General features: G+C 34.9%; 4 non-coding genes and 1 pseudogene across 4 annotated transcripts; 4 read left to right on the top strand and 1 right to left on the bottom strand.

Moving 5' to 3' along the window:
- Positions 1–323: 323 nt before the first annotated feature.
- Positions 324–395, bottom strand: TRNAW-CCA (transfer RNA tryptophan (anticodon CCA)). The gene has a single exon. It is a non-coding gene; the product is annotated as a tRNA-Trp (tRNA).
- Positions 396–510: 115 nt separating this feature from the next.
- Positions 511–2,240, top strand: LOC112721517 (inactive RHOMBOID-like protein 8; annotated as a pseudogene).
- A 9,922-nt stretch (positions 2,241–12,162) lies between these two features.
- Positions 12,163–12,322, top strand: LOC112763423 (U1 spliceosomal RNA). Its single transcript, XR_003182874.1, has one exon. It is a non-coding gene; the product is annotated as a U1 spliceosomal RNA (small nuclear RNA).
- A 1,157-nt stretch (positions 12,323–13,479) lies between these two features.
- Positions 13,480–13,638, top strand: LOC112763154 (U1 spliceosomal RNA). The gene has a single exon (XR_003182830.2). It is a non-coding gene; the product is annotated as a U1 spliceosomal RNA (small nuclear RNA).
- A 1,558-nt stretch (positions 13,639–15,196) lies between these two features.
- LOC112763290 (U1 spliceosomal RNA) lies at positions 15,197–15,357 on the top strand. The gene has a single exon (XR_003182852.1). It is a non-coding gene; the product is annotated as a U1 spliceosomal RNA (small nuclear RNA).
- Positions 15,358–17,047: the final 1,690 nt, after the last annotated feature.

Here is a 17,047-nt window from a genome sequence, read left to right as displayed (position 1 = left end):
TGTATACTAATATACACAATTCGTACCAATATATATATAATTGTGCGGACAGAATTTTGCAGCAAATATGATATAAACAATTAATTTGTTTAAAATATTTAAAAGTTTGATTGAAAATATTATATAGTGACTGTTTTTTTTTTTTTGTCAAGAATATAGTGAGGAGAGGAAGGAGAATCCAGTCCAAATTATGAAATTATACTGCCTTTTTATTTTTGGCTCTTGAGCCAAAACATTGTAATAAAAACATGTTATTACGGGCCTAGGCCCACTGAAATACACCAAAAATTGTGATCCGGCGATAGCTTTACGGATCGGGATATTGAACCCGACGTGAATCGAACACGCAACCTTCTGATCTGGAGTCAGACGCGCTACCATTGCGCCACGGATCCGCTTGCTGCTTCATTCGCAAATTAATTTTTAAATTATGCATCATTTGACTACCACCCCTTTCGTTTGCTGATCAGTCCCCAAACGAAATCAGAAACAGAAACCGAAACGCAAAAAAATAAAAATAAAAATAAAATCCCGCCAAGCTCAAGAAACTTATCAACCGTTTTCTCTCTCTCTAAAAATTCCCACCAACAAACCAACTCGTAGCTCATTCTCCATTTCTCGCGGCGGTGAAAGGTTACAGTGAGAAGAAGATTCGGAAATGGCAGCGGAAGGAGGTTCCGATCAATTCATCGACATCGTTAAGCTCTCTCCTCCGACAAAGTTCCCGGCGGCATTCCCCCAGGACCTCAAGGTGGCTCCCTCCTTGAAACGCCGCCGCTCTGGCGGTGACACGTGGGTGGTGTCAGTGTTCGTGATCATCCACGTGGGTGTCTTCATCGCAACGGCTACTGCGCCCTAAAAACCCTCGGAAGGTTCTCCTTCCAACCTCTCTCTGAGAATCCTCTCTTAGGCCCTTCTCAGTCCAAGTGAGTTCTTTTATTTCTTCCAAAGATTCTCTGAATCTGAAATCTTTTCCTGGTTCTCATTGTGAATTGTATTAAATATTACTTATTAGGTTATTGTGGATCGAGGTAATTCTAATATCAACTAATCGGAACTTCTCGTTTCAATTTTTGGTTGGTGCAGATTAGAGGAAATGGGAGCGCTTCGGAGGAATTTCGTGACAGAGTATCACCAAACTTGGCGTCTTTTCACCTCTCCATTTCTTCATGCTGGGCTCTTCCACCTCCTCCTCAATCTCTGCAGTATCATTGAATTCACCTAGAGCGCGAGCATGAACCGTGTAATTATATTTTTCCTTTTACAATACTTTTCTTTTAGCCTTTTAGGGTTCGGATTCTACTGTCAATTGTTTATTCTGTTGATTGGAGATAAAATTGCTGATGAATGATGAATACTTTATTACTTGCAGTAAGGATTGGTGTAATCTATGCAATGTCTGCATTTTTGGGAGCCTTGATGGCTTCTCTTTTTCTTCAGCACACCCCAGCTGTTGCCTCTTCTGGGGCTTTGTATGGATTACTCGGAACTTTACTCTCTGAGCTCATTTGGAACTGGGAATTACAAATCAAAAGGGTAGGATTTGGATTTCTTCGTTGGCATTTTTTTTTCTTGTTTCTTGGTGCCAGCATATTGATTAATTTTCTATGTTTGAATGCAGGTTTCAGCCTTTTGTCTTTGTATTTGTTTGCAATTTCATCCTTGCTTTCTGCCTTATGTCCTCAACTTTGCGAGCGTTGGAGGTTTCGTATCAGGGTTCCTTCTTGGATCTGTACTTCTACTCAGCAGAAAGCTTGAACTGCCAAAGGTTCCAATCAAATTAAAGGAACTCTCTTTGATTATGGTGTCAACTGTCAAGAGTTACATCAAGTTAAAGTTGAAGCAAACCATGGACAGACCGGTTCTCAGGATTGTTTCTCTTATCCTCTTTAGCCCGATGTATGTTACTTGTTTCTTTATCCTTGAATTCAATTTGCATGCCTAGCTGTCTTGTATTATTACTGCTTTCTGGCATGAGTCAAAATATTAAGACTAGAAGTTTCTTGTGTTTGCAGATTTGGCCGGTTGTCTTGTGGCAGTTCTTCATGGGATCAACATCAATAGTTATTGCACATGGTGCCCATATGTTGGTTGTATCCCTTATATAAGCTGGCACTGCCAAAATAGAGAAACCTCTTGTAAGGAATCAAGCATCCTTGTTAACCTTACCTGAAGTGAACAAAACTTATTATTTATAGTCACTCTATTTATGCATTGAGTCGATACATATTCATCTACCATTAAGTTTGAGACTTATCTTATGCGAATTCCACATCTCATCCAATAGTGGAAGGATGTGATTGTCGAGCTATGAGTTCATCATATCGTACGATGTAGACAACAAAAATCACAATTAAAAATACCAAACTATGCTATCCCAAAGTAAAATAGCAACCCAATGGCTAGTTGAAATATTTCACTTACTTTTGTACACTAAAATGTTGTTTTATTGGGCAATTTTATATCTTGGTTAAATTACTATATTAGTTCCTATAGTTTTTAAAATATAAAGACTCAATTACAATTTATAAATTTAAAAAAATTACAGTAATTTAACCTTATATTTATTAATACACCATTCTTGGTTATAGACAAGTTTCCTTCCTCTTGAAAACGAAAAATTGACCAGTTCTCTTTGAATTGGATAATTTAATCTAAAATGAAAAATTGGATCCTTTAAATTGAAGAGAGTACCAAATTTTGGTAGGTTCTATAAAGAGTTTATGGAGACATTCAAATTAATAATTAAAAAAAGTTGTCTTTAATCATATAAGTTATTTTTAATCTCTACCTAAACTTATTTGATAAAAGCGTTTAAGAAATCATTTTTAATGTTTTCATTTTATGGGATCATTTAATTTTTGAATATTTGTTTTCAGTTGTTAAACATTTTTGTTTTTAAAATATATAAGAATCAATTAAAGTGCAACAATATTATATGAAGTAAACATATAAATAATAGTTGCCATTCAAATAAAAAGAAAGGTAAAAAAAGAGTAATTATCCATATCAGTTCTAAGAATTTTAAAAACGGACATTTTAGTCTTTAAAAAAAATTAATATACAGATTAGTTTCCAAGGTTTTACTCCGACAGACAAATCAATTCATAGTCTATTTTTCGACAGAATAATTACCGAAATCAGTCCCAAAGATTTTAAAGCGGACATTTTAGTCCTATCAATTTTCAACGATTTTTTTCTGTCAGACATTTTAGTTCCCAATGATTGATCTGTGTATTAATTTTTTTTAGGACTAAAATATCTGTTTTTAAAAACCTTGGAACTGATTTCGGTAATTATTCTGCCAAAACATAAACTGGAAACTGATTTGTCTGTCGAAATAAAATTTTGGAGATGTTTTTGTATATTTATTTTTTTTGGAAACTAAAATATCCGCTTTTAAAATCTTCGGAAACTAATTTAAGTAATTACTGAAAATTTGATACATGTTTTTTTTTGTCAATAATAAGTAGTGTATATCAATAATATTTTATATAGGTTTTCATGTAAATTATAATTAGTCATTAGTGTATATCAATTTTTTTTAAAAGTAAAAAGCTCAACACAATAAAAGTGGGGTAATCAGACACAAGTAAAACCAAAAATAAGAAGAACCTAAACAACACGAACACTTACCCATGTCATCTCTGGCATAACTATCAACAACAAAAGGGATCCACCTCTTTCCACTCGCACACACTGGTCGAAGTCAAGTTGACAATCTCTTCAACACCTTTACCTGTGTTTTGAAAAATCCTCCTATTCCTTTCCATCCAAATATTCCAAACGATCACACAGAAGCATCTCAACTGTTGCTTACGATCTTCCTTGTTCCTTGGTTCCTCTGTCCAACTTATAAAGTGCTCCTTCACCGTACCCCGACATGCCCATTGTCAGTCAAAACTTGAAATCCAAGCACTCCACACATGCCAAGCAAATGCACAGTCTAGAAACAAGTGGTGTACATGTTCCACCTCTTTATTACAAAAAACACATATAATATCTCTCTGACTGATAATTCCAAACCGACTCAGTCTTTCCTTTGTATTCACCCTGCCTATCAGGACAAACCAAACAAACAACTCCACCCTTGGTGAAACTAAACCTTTCCAAACAGACCGAGTGAAGCTGTAACTGGTTACTTCCTCTTGAATCATTTCCTCCTACAACACCTGCACAAAATAGTTAGTTGAAAAAATTCCTCGCCTATCATATTTTCACACCACTCGATCCTCTCTGCTATTTACTAATCTCACAGGTCTCAAAGTCTCATGTAGTTGACTCAGAAGTTCCAATTCCCATTGAAAAAGCTCCCGCCTCCATTGGAAGTTCCAAATCCACTCTAACCCATCTCAAAACCCGAATCCCCTATAATAGATCCACACTGGTTTGAAACACAGAAAAGTCTTGGGAACCGATCCTTCAGAGAGTCACAGTGTATCCATACATCCTCCTAAAACCGAGTCCGACGCCCATCACCAACCTCCATGGACAAGCCTGTAATCATCTTATTCCTTATATGCTGATTTGGGGTTTGTAACTGGCATATATCCTTCCATAGGCCCCCTCTAGTAGGTAATACTTGAGTTGACAATAGCTCATTGGGACTTAGATTATTGCAAGAACATACCACCTTCTTCCACAACAGACACTCTTCCTTTGCATACAGCCACCACCACTTAAACAACAGGGTTGTGTTCCGAATCATCGCATCACCAACTCCAAACCCGCCTAGTTTCTTTGAAACCTGCACCACTTCCCACCTTACTAATGCCATAGCATTTCTAACATCTTCCTTACTCCATAGGAATCTTCTCAACAAAGAGATCAATTTCTCAACAATAGCTTTCGGCATCTTGAACAAGCTCAAATAATACATTGGCAAACTATTTAACACTGATTTGATAAGTACCAGCTTTTCCGCTTTATTTAGCACCTTAGCTTTCCACATACTGAGTTTCTCCTCCACCTTTTCTATTATAGGCTTCCAGGTCTTCGCCAACCTCAAATTTGCTCCCAAGGAGATCCCCAGGTATTTAACTGGAAGCTTGTCCCCCTTACAACCCAACAAGTTACACATATTCCGGACCCACTGTTCATCACAGTTAATTGGAATCAAGTTGGACTTATCAAAATTGATACTCAACCCTGACATCAACTCAAAGCATCGCAGAACGGAGAGAGCGGATCACCTTGTCGAAGGCCTCTTTCCATTTTGAACGGCTTAGATAACGAACCGTTTATCAACACCGACATAGATGCAGTTGCAACACACTCCATAACCTACGCTATCCATTTATGTCCAAACCCCATCTTTTGCAGCACTATGTCCACAAAACTCCACTTGACTCCATCGTATGCTTTTTGGAAATCTAGCTTGATTATTGCGGCCTCCTTTTTCCCCAGTTTAAGCCAGTTAACTGTTTCACACGCGATAAGTGTTCCATCATGTATTTTTCTTCCCTTCACAAATGCACTTTACGTCTCACCTACCAGCATTGGCATCACTGATCTCATCCTCCTAACTAGCACATTCGAGATAACCTTATATACACAGCCCACCATACTAATAGGACGTAAGTCTTTGATCTCCTTCGCACCTGTAAACTTAGGGTTAGCGCCACCCATGTGATATTGGAGTCCGTCGGTAACCTGGTTGTTTGAAAAAAACCCATCACTGCTGTCGTGAATTCAGATCCAATCTCATCCCAGCATTTCTTGATGAAATTCATATTGTACCCATCGCAACCTGGCGCCTTAGACGACTCATAGTCCCACACAACCTCTCTGATCTCCTCAGCTGATGGCAACACTTCAAGAGCCACAGCATCCTCTTCACCTATCTTAACCACCAGACCATCCCTGAAATCCACCACAGGCGAGACTTCCTGATGATATAAATCTTTGTAGAACTCTCTGATAGCAATCTTTATTCTAGCTTGATTCCTGACCAGTCTGCCATTGATTACCAGTGTATCAATCCTATTGTTCCGCCTTCTAACTGAAGCAATATTGTGGAAGCACCTTGTATTTTTGTCCATATCCTTCGCGTGCCCAGACCGAGACATTTGTTTCCAGTGTACTTCTTTCCTCACATACCATCTCTCACAACAAGTAACCAACGCCTTTCTTCTAGCCTCCATCGTTTTATCATACACACCATTGCTTACCATATCATCAATCCTTTTTATTTCTTCCTCAAACTTTGTAATCTTCTTGTCCATCTCACTAAAATTGGCCTTATGCTATCTCCCTAACGGACCTGTCAGAGCCTTCAATTTATCTGTGAACTATAACTCCCCCCAGCCTCTCCATTCCTCCTTGACCATTCTGAGGAATCCATCGTGTGTAAACCAAGAATCAAGGCTTCGGAACGGCCTCGGGCCTCCCCTCAGCTTTCTGTCCTGCACTATTATAAGGCAATGAACTGACAAACCCCTTGGTCCACCTCGTAGGCGCGCATCTGGAAACTCTTCTAGCCATTCCAAGCTAACCAGAACTCTATCTATGTGACTACAAGATTGTCCTTGAAACCATGTAAACTTACGGTTAGTGAGCGGCAAATCCACTAAGTTCATGTCATGTAACCAACTCTTAAATTCTTCCGCAAACCTAGATAACCCAACAGATCCTTTGCGTTCCTCCTCATGTAATATTTTATTAAAGTCTCCCATAAAGCAGCAAGGGACCTGGCATAACCCAACTATATAGCTCAATTCCTCCCAAACACGGGCCTTCTCATCTCTATGATGAGCACCATAGACCAATATAAACGCACAATTGAAATTACTCTTTAAACTTACTCCTTCAACACACAACCACTTCTCTCCCTTATAGCAGTTATTCATTTTAAACACCAATTCATCTCATATAACCAACAGTCCACCCGATGCGCCATCAGAGCCTACATATTCCAAGCCTGGACCATCTTGCCCCCATATTCTTGCAACATCAAATCTCGTTACTGCCTGTCTTTTAGTCTCAATCAAGCCTATCATATTTAACCTATGTTTATTCTTTAGGTGTTTCACCATTCTTAACTTCCCATCACCACGTAACCCCCTAACATTCCAAGAACTAAAAATCATTTAAAATTTTTTTACACACCTGTTTTGTATGTTTGGGCCTGCATCGTCTCATTTTTGCCTTCTGCGTACCCACTTTCCTTTTGCGAGCTATCTCTTCATTCTACGCTTGGAGGATTGCCATGATGTCATCTTCTTCATTGTATAACAGTGCTCCTAACTCTTTTGCCAACTCCCAGGCTCTTCTGTTTTCTATCAATTACTCCTCCACTTTTGAGTACTGACTGTCACTGTCTTCTGCGTCATTTCTAATTTCCTCATGCCCAGGATCATCCCCCTCAATGCCATCCTCATCGAGTCTGTGGACCATCCTCGTACCACTTTGCAGATTACATTGACCCCCAGCAGACCCTCGTTCTAGCAGGACATCATTTTTCTCACTGGACCTTGTATGTCCAAGTCCCCTTTGGTGCACCCACTGGTCGGTTTCACTCCTCTATCCTTGACACACTCACAAGGCTTGCCACTTCGACCAACTGCCCCCTCCTGCTATTCCGCATCGCCACAATCCTCAACATTGACCATGGCTGATGGGAGCACTGTCCCTCCATTCACATCACTTTTCTGGTTGTCGACAGCATCACCCTCACCGGTTTGGAGGTGGAAACCTCCATCGAGGATCGACCGGTTCCCCAGACCCGAGATGAACCCATCCCCTCTGTGGCCAACCCCATCAAATGCGCCGCCATCCCCCGCGAGGGATACCCCTGTATAAGCGCTGCGTCTTTCCCTTTCGCCCACTTCCACACGCTTGAGATACCAGCGCCCAACTCCCCTACCAAAGACCCGACCCAAATCCTCCACCTCAGGCCCAAGTACCCCATCCGCAAGATCTGACTTAGTTGGGCCCAACATGTCCGGTCCTCCTTCCTCATACTTCTTATAGTCGCTGGCCCAAGTCTTGCACAAGCAGGCCTTTTTTTTCTTTTCATTAATCGACCCCCTTCCCAGCCTAATGATTTCACATGTTACCGTTCTCTCAGACCCTTCCTCCATACTCATAATGTACCCTCCCCCCAAATCAAGTACTCCGATATTTTCTCCAATGATTGCTTGATACGTTACTAAATCCTCGCGCTGAAGATATGCACTATTATTACTCCATTCATTCAAAATTATGTCTGGAATTACTAATCTGCCTTCGTCATCTTCCTCTCCCCATGTTACCATCATCAGCAAGTCTTTCTCCTGGGTTCCTTCGTGCAATGAATCTGTTTTCTGTCGCTGCCTTATATATGTACCTGAAGTCTTGCTTATGTTACCGGGGTTCCATTGTACACCTGTTTCTTCACCCTCAAATTTCTCGATGCACTGCAATCTCATGTCCAACCTCCTTCACCAGAATATCAAAGCCTCCCGTATCAATTGTGATATGTATCCACTCTTAGATTACGTCTATCACACAGGTATCGATTTGCACACGACTTAGAGTAAACGAGCTACACAATTCTGTTTCTCTATCACATCCAACCACTTCACCCCATTGACCTCCTAGCATTTTGAACGTGTTAACTGACCAAGCATGTAGTGACACCCCAAAACACTCCAGTCATACCCTTCAAGTTTCACTATGTTTCGACTCTTCCCACCTCCACACACTATGGAACATCTGGAGTAGGCTATTCATGTGGAATGTGTATGCTTCTTCAGCATGCGAAACACTATCAAAAGTCAGAAGAGCTTTGTAGGCTCCCATTTCCCGAACCTGGACAACGTTAGGCAAGTTCTTCGCGATCCTTTCCTTTAAAGAACTAAAGTTAATTGCCTTAGTCGTGCCCCCTACGAGACTCCTCTGCAACCATTCCAAATTTTCTTTTGCCACTGCTACTTCCACCATCTTTGTTCACCCATTTTCATGCGAGTCTTTGTCAACTTCCTTCTGTCGTAATTCATGTCCAGGTGACTCAGAATCATGCTGTGCTACTTCTCCACGCGACTGCCTCGTGTAGAGGTGTCGCCTGTCATCCTATGTATATCTACTGGTTATGTTCGTTGTTCCTGGTATTCTTCTGTACTTAACCTCCTCCACACCGACTACCTTGCCTCTTAGCCTTAGTCAGTTCATTTCTGCTATAGCCTTCAATGCCCCTCCTTTCGTTGTGTACCGAACAAATGCAAATATGTATATTTTTTCATTTCTTTGTTTCTGGGATAGATATATATCATTGATGCACCCCGTCTAGTTGAACAGTTGGAATACTTCTCTCTTCAAAATGTCATCAGGATGATTGCTCACCAAAATGAAAAAGAACTCGTTCTCCAACCGTCGACACTCTTCTCGATTCCAAATCCTAAGATCCTTATCATGTTCCTTAGGTCTACCCCTCCCTGTGTTTCCCACCCCCGCTCTCTCTCTAATCATTTTTATTGAGAAGTGATTATTTAGTGTATATCAATTACGAGTTTAAAATTTATGATAATAAACTAAAAATAAATTTGATAGTCAAATGTTATTATGTGAATATACAATGAAAAGTATCCATTTATAGGATAAGGATGCAATTTAATCATCATTATGAAATTAACTTAATATAACTTTGAAGGTATTTGTTAATTAGGAAGAGCAGGATGTGCTTGAATTGGATTGCCATTAGAGTATATAAATATGTATGATAACGAACCTTGTTGAACTATAAAGATATGACCTAACATAGGAATAGATAAATACATAAACTAATGTATCTTAATGAAAAAAAAAAAAACAGTTTGTAACCTAAGGAAATGAATCTTTTCTATTTTTTTAACAATTGAGAGAGTAAAGTGTAATTTTTAACCTTTTAATATTTTTTTATATTTTTTTGTCTCACTTATAAAATTAATGATAAGAGATCATACTTTATTCTCTTAATTATCAAAAAAATTGAGAAGGTTCATTCTCGTAACCTAACATATGCTTTTTAAGCATTTAATTTGATCGATGTAAAACTCAACATTTTCTAGTTCTTTTTTACTTCTGGTATAAATATGAACATCTAAAATAATAAGTATAGTATCATTTGATACGTTTTGATAAAAATAGTTCTCTTCATTCTTCAACTACTTCCTTTTTGTAATTTAGTTTCTCTTGTCTTCCAACTTCTAAATATATTTTCATTCTTAGAATGTGAAATTTTCTTTTCCATGTTCTATTACTAAAAATTACTTCAACTGGAGATTAATAACCAGCTATTCATTGGAATTATTAAACGAAATATTCAAGTCCCACATCGAGAGTAAAAGGCAATAAGTTTGGCATTTGAAATCTCGCATCGATTGAAAAGGAGTGTGAGAAGTCTTTAATACATTATAAAAGGCGAGATACTACAATATTTAAGGATACTTAACTGGACGGGGTTAATGGACGATCAAAAAAATCCATGGCCTAGGCTAGTGACTTCCATTGCACTTTTGAAGGATGCTCGTGTTAATGTTGCAAGTGTGAGGAGTGTTGAAGTTAGTCTCACATCAAAGAAAGCAAGGAAGAGTGAGGAGTTTATAAGATAAGAGACCCATTAACTTAACACCTTAAGATTTTAAGTTGGATATGGTGTCTTCTCATCTTATGTTATCTCACTTGATTCCTCCCTGAAAATCTTCCCGGTGGTCGAGAGCTCTCCACGTTAGCCCAATAGACCTAAGTGGTGGAGCCTACGTCATAATTTGTGGTAATGGGACTTGCGTTCGTGCAGTTCCTATCTAAATGGAGTTTAATTATTTAGTACGGTGATAAAACTGTTTCCAACATTAAGTTTGTCATTTTTTTGTAGGAGTTAATAGGTTTATGTAAAATAAATTTATATGTTTATTATTACCCGTAGTGATTTATTTTATCTCAAAAAATTGTTACCATTAGCAATGACATTTGGCAAGTGCAATCTCAACGATAATTAACTTATTAATATTTGTTTATTTCTTTATACTCAAAATTTTGGGAATTATATATTCTAATTTAAAAAATGACTGGACTTCTAATTTATTAATATCTAAAACTAGAGAGTCAAAAAACTATGATAAAATCGAATTTCTTTCGTGTTAGATTTTTTAAAGAGTACATGAACTATTTTTGTATACAGAACAATACAAATGTTGATATTTTAATCATAAAAAGGTTTGAAATTTGCATATAGAGTTTATGATTTTACATTTTTGGAATTACAGTAAATTATGCTAATTCTGGAGATTTGATTGCTTGGGAAATTCTGAATTAATTGTCGACTGACATTTTTTCTTAATTGGTTCAAAACTTCCGAATCTATTGGGGAGAAAACAAGCAAAAAGTGCTTACAATCATAAATACCAATTCTCCAACCAGAATCACAAGCAAAACAAAATACTCCCTATACTAAAACTAAGATTTAGATAAAAGTTCTTTAAAACAATGCTATTTAAATAGCTTTAGCTAAGAAGATAACCATAGATCAAAATGCACAATATTGATACCATATCAAATAACATCCAAAAAATACACCATGCTCTTCTATCACTATGACTCGAATTTTCTGCACTAGAAGACAAGACTCATTTTCTTAGCCACCAATGGTTATGAATTCTCACACTCATTCACTTATACAACCCATTCTCCTCTACTTTCAAAAATACAAAAAAAAATATCACTGTGACGGGTTTAGCATCACTAACTTGATTAGAAACAATATCTTCCTTTCTCTAGACCTTATTTTTATGCTATCTTCCTCTGGAGCTTTTCTTTCATTTATGGTTGTCCTCTAAAGTTGTTCCAAAGTTGCTTTCTTATTACTGCAATACATTATTAGTTGAGATCCAATTCTCCAAATCTTGATTGTTTCTCCTTCTATATCTCCTCATTCATTGTTACTTTTATTCTCATACCCATAACTCATTTTGCTCTTCAGTCTTATTAGATTTTCTCTCATTCTTTTTTTGTTGGTTTTTTTTCTTTCGTTACTTTTTTTTCCTCTTTCTTACATGTATGGCTAATCCTTTTTCTTTAAAATTTCTCCTCCTCTGTTATTTATGGATGGAAAGAAGACGCGCTATACTAATGTACCACATCGAAAAAATATGTCTCTGAGAATGTTGCGATGCAATATAAAATGAAAGGCACAATGACAATTGCAACATACTTACCTACGGGATTGATGAGTGATAAAAAAAACCCCATGGTCTAGGCTATCAACTTTCATTACACTTAGGAGGGTTGCTGTCTTAAGGTCTACTTAAGTAGTGGAGCCTACATCATAATTTATGATCGCGGAAATCTGCATTCGCGCAGTCTTTACTAAACTAGTTAATTTAAATATTAGCATAAGTATAAGTATTAGATAAGTATAAGTATAACCCTAAATATAATATTATAACCATAGTATAATATCATCCTCTACTAGTTGATTTTGATTTTTTAGTATTAGCATAAGTATAACCCCAAAAGACTTTATGAGTTATTTGTGTTAGATCAAGGATGATAATATCTTTGTTTGCAACAAGTCTATTTAATTATATATTCTTTAATTACTAAATAACTATTTTGTCCTTATGATTATTATCTTAAAAAAAAACTCTCCATTATAATTTATATTTTATTTTAACCAATCTTTTATAAGACACTTTTGGTTATACATAGTTTAAATAATATTTGATATAGGTGTTTATGTCAATAATAATTATTGTATATCAATTGCGAGTTTAGAGTTTATGATAATAATCTAAAAATAAATTTGATAATCAGATGTAATTATGTGATTGTACAATAAAAATGATCAATTTATAGGTCAATAATGATACAATTTAATCATCATTATAAAATTAACCTAATATAATTTTGAAGGTATTTGTTAATCAGAAAGAACGATATGTGCTTGAATTGGGTTGTCGCTAAAGTATATAAATATGTCTGTTAATGAATTTTGTGGAACTATGAAGATACGACCTAAGATAAGAATAGCTAAATATATAAATTAATGTATCCTAATGAAAAAAAAAAGTTTGTAACCTAACATATGCTTTTTAAGCATTTGATTTGATCAATGCAAGACTCAACATATTCTAATTCTTTTTTTCTCCTTTTCTCCTAGTACAAATATGAACATCTAAAATACTAAATATGGTATTATTGATAACTTTTGCTAAAAATAATTTTCTTCATTCTTCAGTTAGTTTCTTCTTGTAAATTTGTTTCTCTTATCTTTAGTCTTCTAAATATGTTTTCATTTTTGAAATGTGAAGTTTCTTTTTTCATATTCTATTACTGAAAATCATTTTAACTAGAGACTAATAACTAGCTATTCATTGAGTTCATTGAACGAAATATTCAAATCCTACATCGAAAATATGAGGCAAGAAGCAATATGTCTGACATTTGAAGTCTCACATAGATGGAAGAGGAGTGTGAGAAGTCTTCAATATGCTATAAAAGACGAGGCACTACAACAATTTAACGATACTTACCTGGACGGGGTCAATGGGCGATCAAGAAAACCCATGGCCTAGGCTGGTGACTTCCATTGCACTTTGGAAGGGTGCTTGCCTAAGGTCTACCCAAGTGGTAGAGCCTACGTCATAATTTGTGGTAGTGGGACCTGCGTTCGCGCAGTCCCTATCTAAACGGAGTCTAATTATTTAATATTTAGTATGGTGAATGATAAAACTGTTTCCAACTTTAAGGGTGCATTCGGTTTATTTCAATGTTCTGCATTCAATGAAACAGAATATAACATTTTTTCTTTTCTTTTCATGTAGGAGTTAATAGGTTTATGTAAAATAGATTCATATGTTTATTATTACCCGAAGTGATTTTAATTTATTTTTTCAATTGACTCATCTAACATTTCGCATACAATGAAACTGTTTATTGGATAATAAAACAACTTTATAGATTCATAACACTATTTATTTTATCTCTCTCAAGAAATTATCACTATCAACAATGGCAATTGGCAAGTACAAACTTAATGATAATAAACTTAATATTTGTTTATTTCTTTAGAGGTTATGCATTCTAATTTAAAAAATTATTGAACCTCTAATTTTTTAATACCTGAAATTAGAGAGTTGAAAAAACTATGATAAAATCGAATTTTTTTGTGTTAAATTTTTTAAAGAGTACATAAATTATTTTGTATACAGAACAATACAAATATTGATATTTTAATCATAAAAAAATTTGAAATCTGCTTATAAAATTTATGGTTTCACAATTTTGAAATTACAATAAATTATGCTAATTTTGGAAATTTGATTGCTTAGGAAATTGAATCAATTGTTGAATGACATTTTTATTAATTAGTTCAAAACTCTATAGGGGAGAAAACAAGCAATAAATGCTTACAAAATATCACAAATAACAATTCTCCAACCAAAATTACAAGCAAAACAAAATACTCCTCGTACTAAAACTAATACCTAGATAAAAGTTCTTTAAAATGATACCATCTAAACGGTTTAGCCAAGAAGATATCCATATATCAAAATGCACAACATTAAAACCATATCAAATAACATTCAAAAAATATACCATGCTTTTCTATCACTATCACTCGAATTTTTTTACACTATGAGCCGGGACTCATTTTCTTAGCCACCAATGGTTATGAATTCTGCCACTCGCTCGTTTATATAATCCACTCTCCTCTACTTCCCAAAATACAAAAAGAAAATAAGATGACTGCAACAGGTTTAACATCACCAACCTGACTAGAAAGTAGAAACAATTCTCTTCCTTTCTCTAGACCTTGATTTTATGCTAACTTCCTCTAGACCTCTCTTTCATTTTTGGTTATCCTTTAAAGTTGTTCCAAAGTTGTTTTCTATTAACTGCAATACATTATCAATTGAGATCCAATTCTCTAAGTCTTGATTGTTTCTCCTTCTATATCTCTTGGTTCATCGTCACTTTTATTCTTCTACCCATAATTCACTTTGCCCTTCAATCTTGTCAGGTTTTCTCTTGTTCTTTTTTTGTTGGTTTTTTCTTCTCTTGTTATTTTTTTTTTCTTTTTCTTATATGTGTGGTTGATCTCTTTTTATTTTACATTTCTCCTGCTCTTTTATTTATGGATGGAAAAAAGACACGCTATACTAATGTATTACATCAAAAAAACATGCCTATAAAAATGTTGCGATGCAATATAAAAAAAAGGCATGACGACAATTGCAGCATACTTATCTGGACGAGGTCGATGGGTGATCAAAAAAGTCCATGGCCTAGGATAGCAATTTCCATTGCACTTAGGAGGAGTGCAATCCTAAGGTCTACCCAAATGGTAGAATCTACGTCATAATTTGTGATAGCGGAAGCCTGCGTTCGCACAGCCTCTACTAAACTAGTTAATCAAAATATTTTATTTTTGTAATTATTGTGTTGCCGGTGACTTCGAACTCATTTTATTTTTGTTAAATAGTTTGGCCTGAATTTAAAATTGTGATTTTGAATTTTGAGGGTTATCAAAGTATAATCCCAAAGGTCCATGAGCTATTTGTGTTTGTTTAGTTCATTTCACCATAAACATAATTTATGGACCATATGTTGGACAAGTAACTACATACCTATAGATCAAGAATTATAATATCTTGGTTTGCAACTTTACAGGTCTATTTAGTTATATGTTCTTCAATTATCCAATAACTATTTTGTTAATATAATTATTAACTTGATAAGGAATCAAGAAATGGGTATTGCAAGAGTAGTTAACAAGTCGATTAGGAATTACAAAGAGTTAAATGATATTTGATCTTTTGGATTGTTGCTGTCTTTTGCCGAAGATAATTAAGAATTAATTTATTTTATCTGTTTAGTACTTTTTTGTTGATGCTCTACCTTATTATGTTGAGTTTTTTGTTTCAAAGAAAAAAAATCTGTTATATAATATATCTCCGTTCTATAAGTCTTTTATAAGACACTTGGTTATACATGATTTAAATAATATTTGATATATGATCTTTATGTCAATAATAATTAGTGTATATCAATTGGGAGTTTAGAATTTATTAATTTAAAAATAAATTTAATATTCAAATGTTATTATGTCAATATACAATAAAAATTATTTATTTATAGGCCAACGATATAATTTAATCATAATTATATAATTAATTTATTATCAAACTAAATAATATAAAATTAATAAGAGATGATAATATCACTCTAAATTGATAACGTCACCTTTTTTTTCCTTCTTTCAAAATTATCTACAATTTTTATAGATATTTTTTTTTCTCAAATTCAAGTTACTTGAATTTGCAACTTATTAAAAACATGATGAAGTAAAAAAAATATAATAATATGTAAATAAAATTCTCAAATATTTTGAAACCACTATGAAAAATTGGAATGTAGATAGAATTGCGGAAAAAAATGCAGACAAAATTACAAAAATTCAAAACGTATCAAGGTACTACTAAGAGCAAATAAAACTATTAAAACTCAAAATGATAAAATTGCTAAAATTCAAGAAAATTCGATGTTAGCGTAATTGCATAAACTTAATGTTATTGGTGCAAAACAAATGCTGAAAAGATGATAGATTTAAACTTAGTATCGCAAAGAATTACAGCAAGATATTGAAAAACAAAAAACAAAATTGATGATGACTTTTTAGTTGTGATTGTCATTGTCTTCTCAAAAAACAATTTTTAAGCTTTTTTTATTTTTTTAAATTATTACTATCTATTCACACATACAGAGATTAACTAACTAATTCAATTAACATGTAATTTATCTATATATCATTACGATAAATCAATCTAATAATGGAATGAATACTAAAATATGGTTATTAATTATAGGAGACATTTTTGGTTTTCCACGATATTCTTCAATTCGACAGATCAAGGATTAATCCGTCGTAATACTGAGCTCTATTTAAAGATTTATCGCTAGCTAATGGGTTGCTGCATGCATAAGGCGGGATTCGAATATAGGAAACATCTTTAGTTTCTCTTTTTTGGAAAAAACAATCTCCCTGTATACATGGATGTGGTGTCTCTATTTGACTTAGTTGTAAATAGAT

The sequence above is a fragment of the Arachis hypogaea genome, chromosome 2, assembly GCF_003086295.3.
Source record: "Arachis hypogaea cultivar Tifrunner chromosome 2, arahy.Tifrunner.gnm2.J5K5, whole genome shotgun sequence".
NCBI classification, from domain to species: domain Eukaryota; kingdom Viridiplantae; phylum Streptophyta; class Magnoliopsida; order Fabales; family Fabaceae; genus Arachis; species Arachis hypogaea.
The sequence above is the reverse complement of the archived record's forward strand: the minus strand, read 5'-3'. Positions and strand labels throughout refer to the sequence as shown.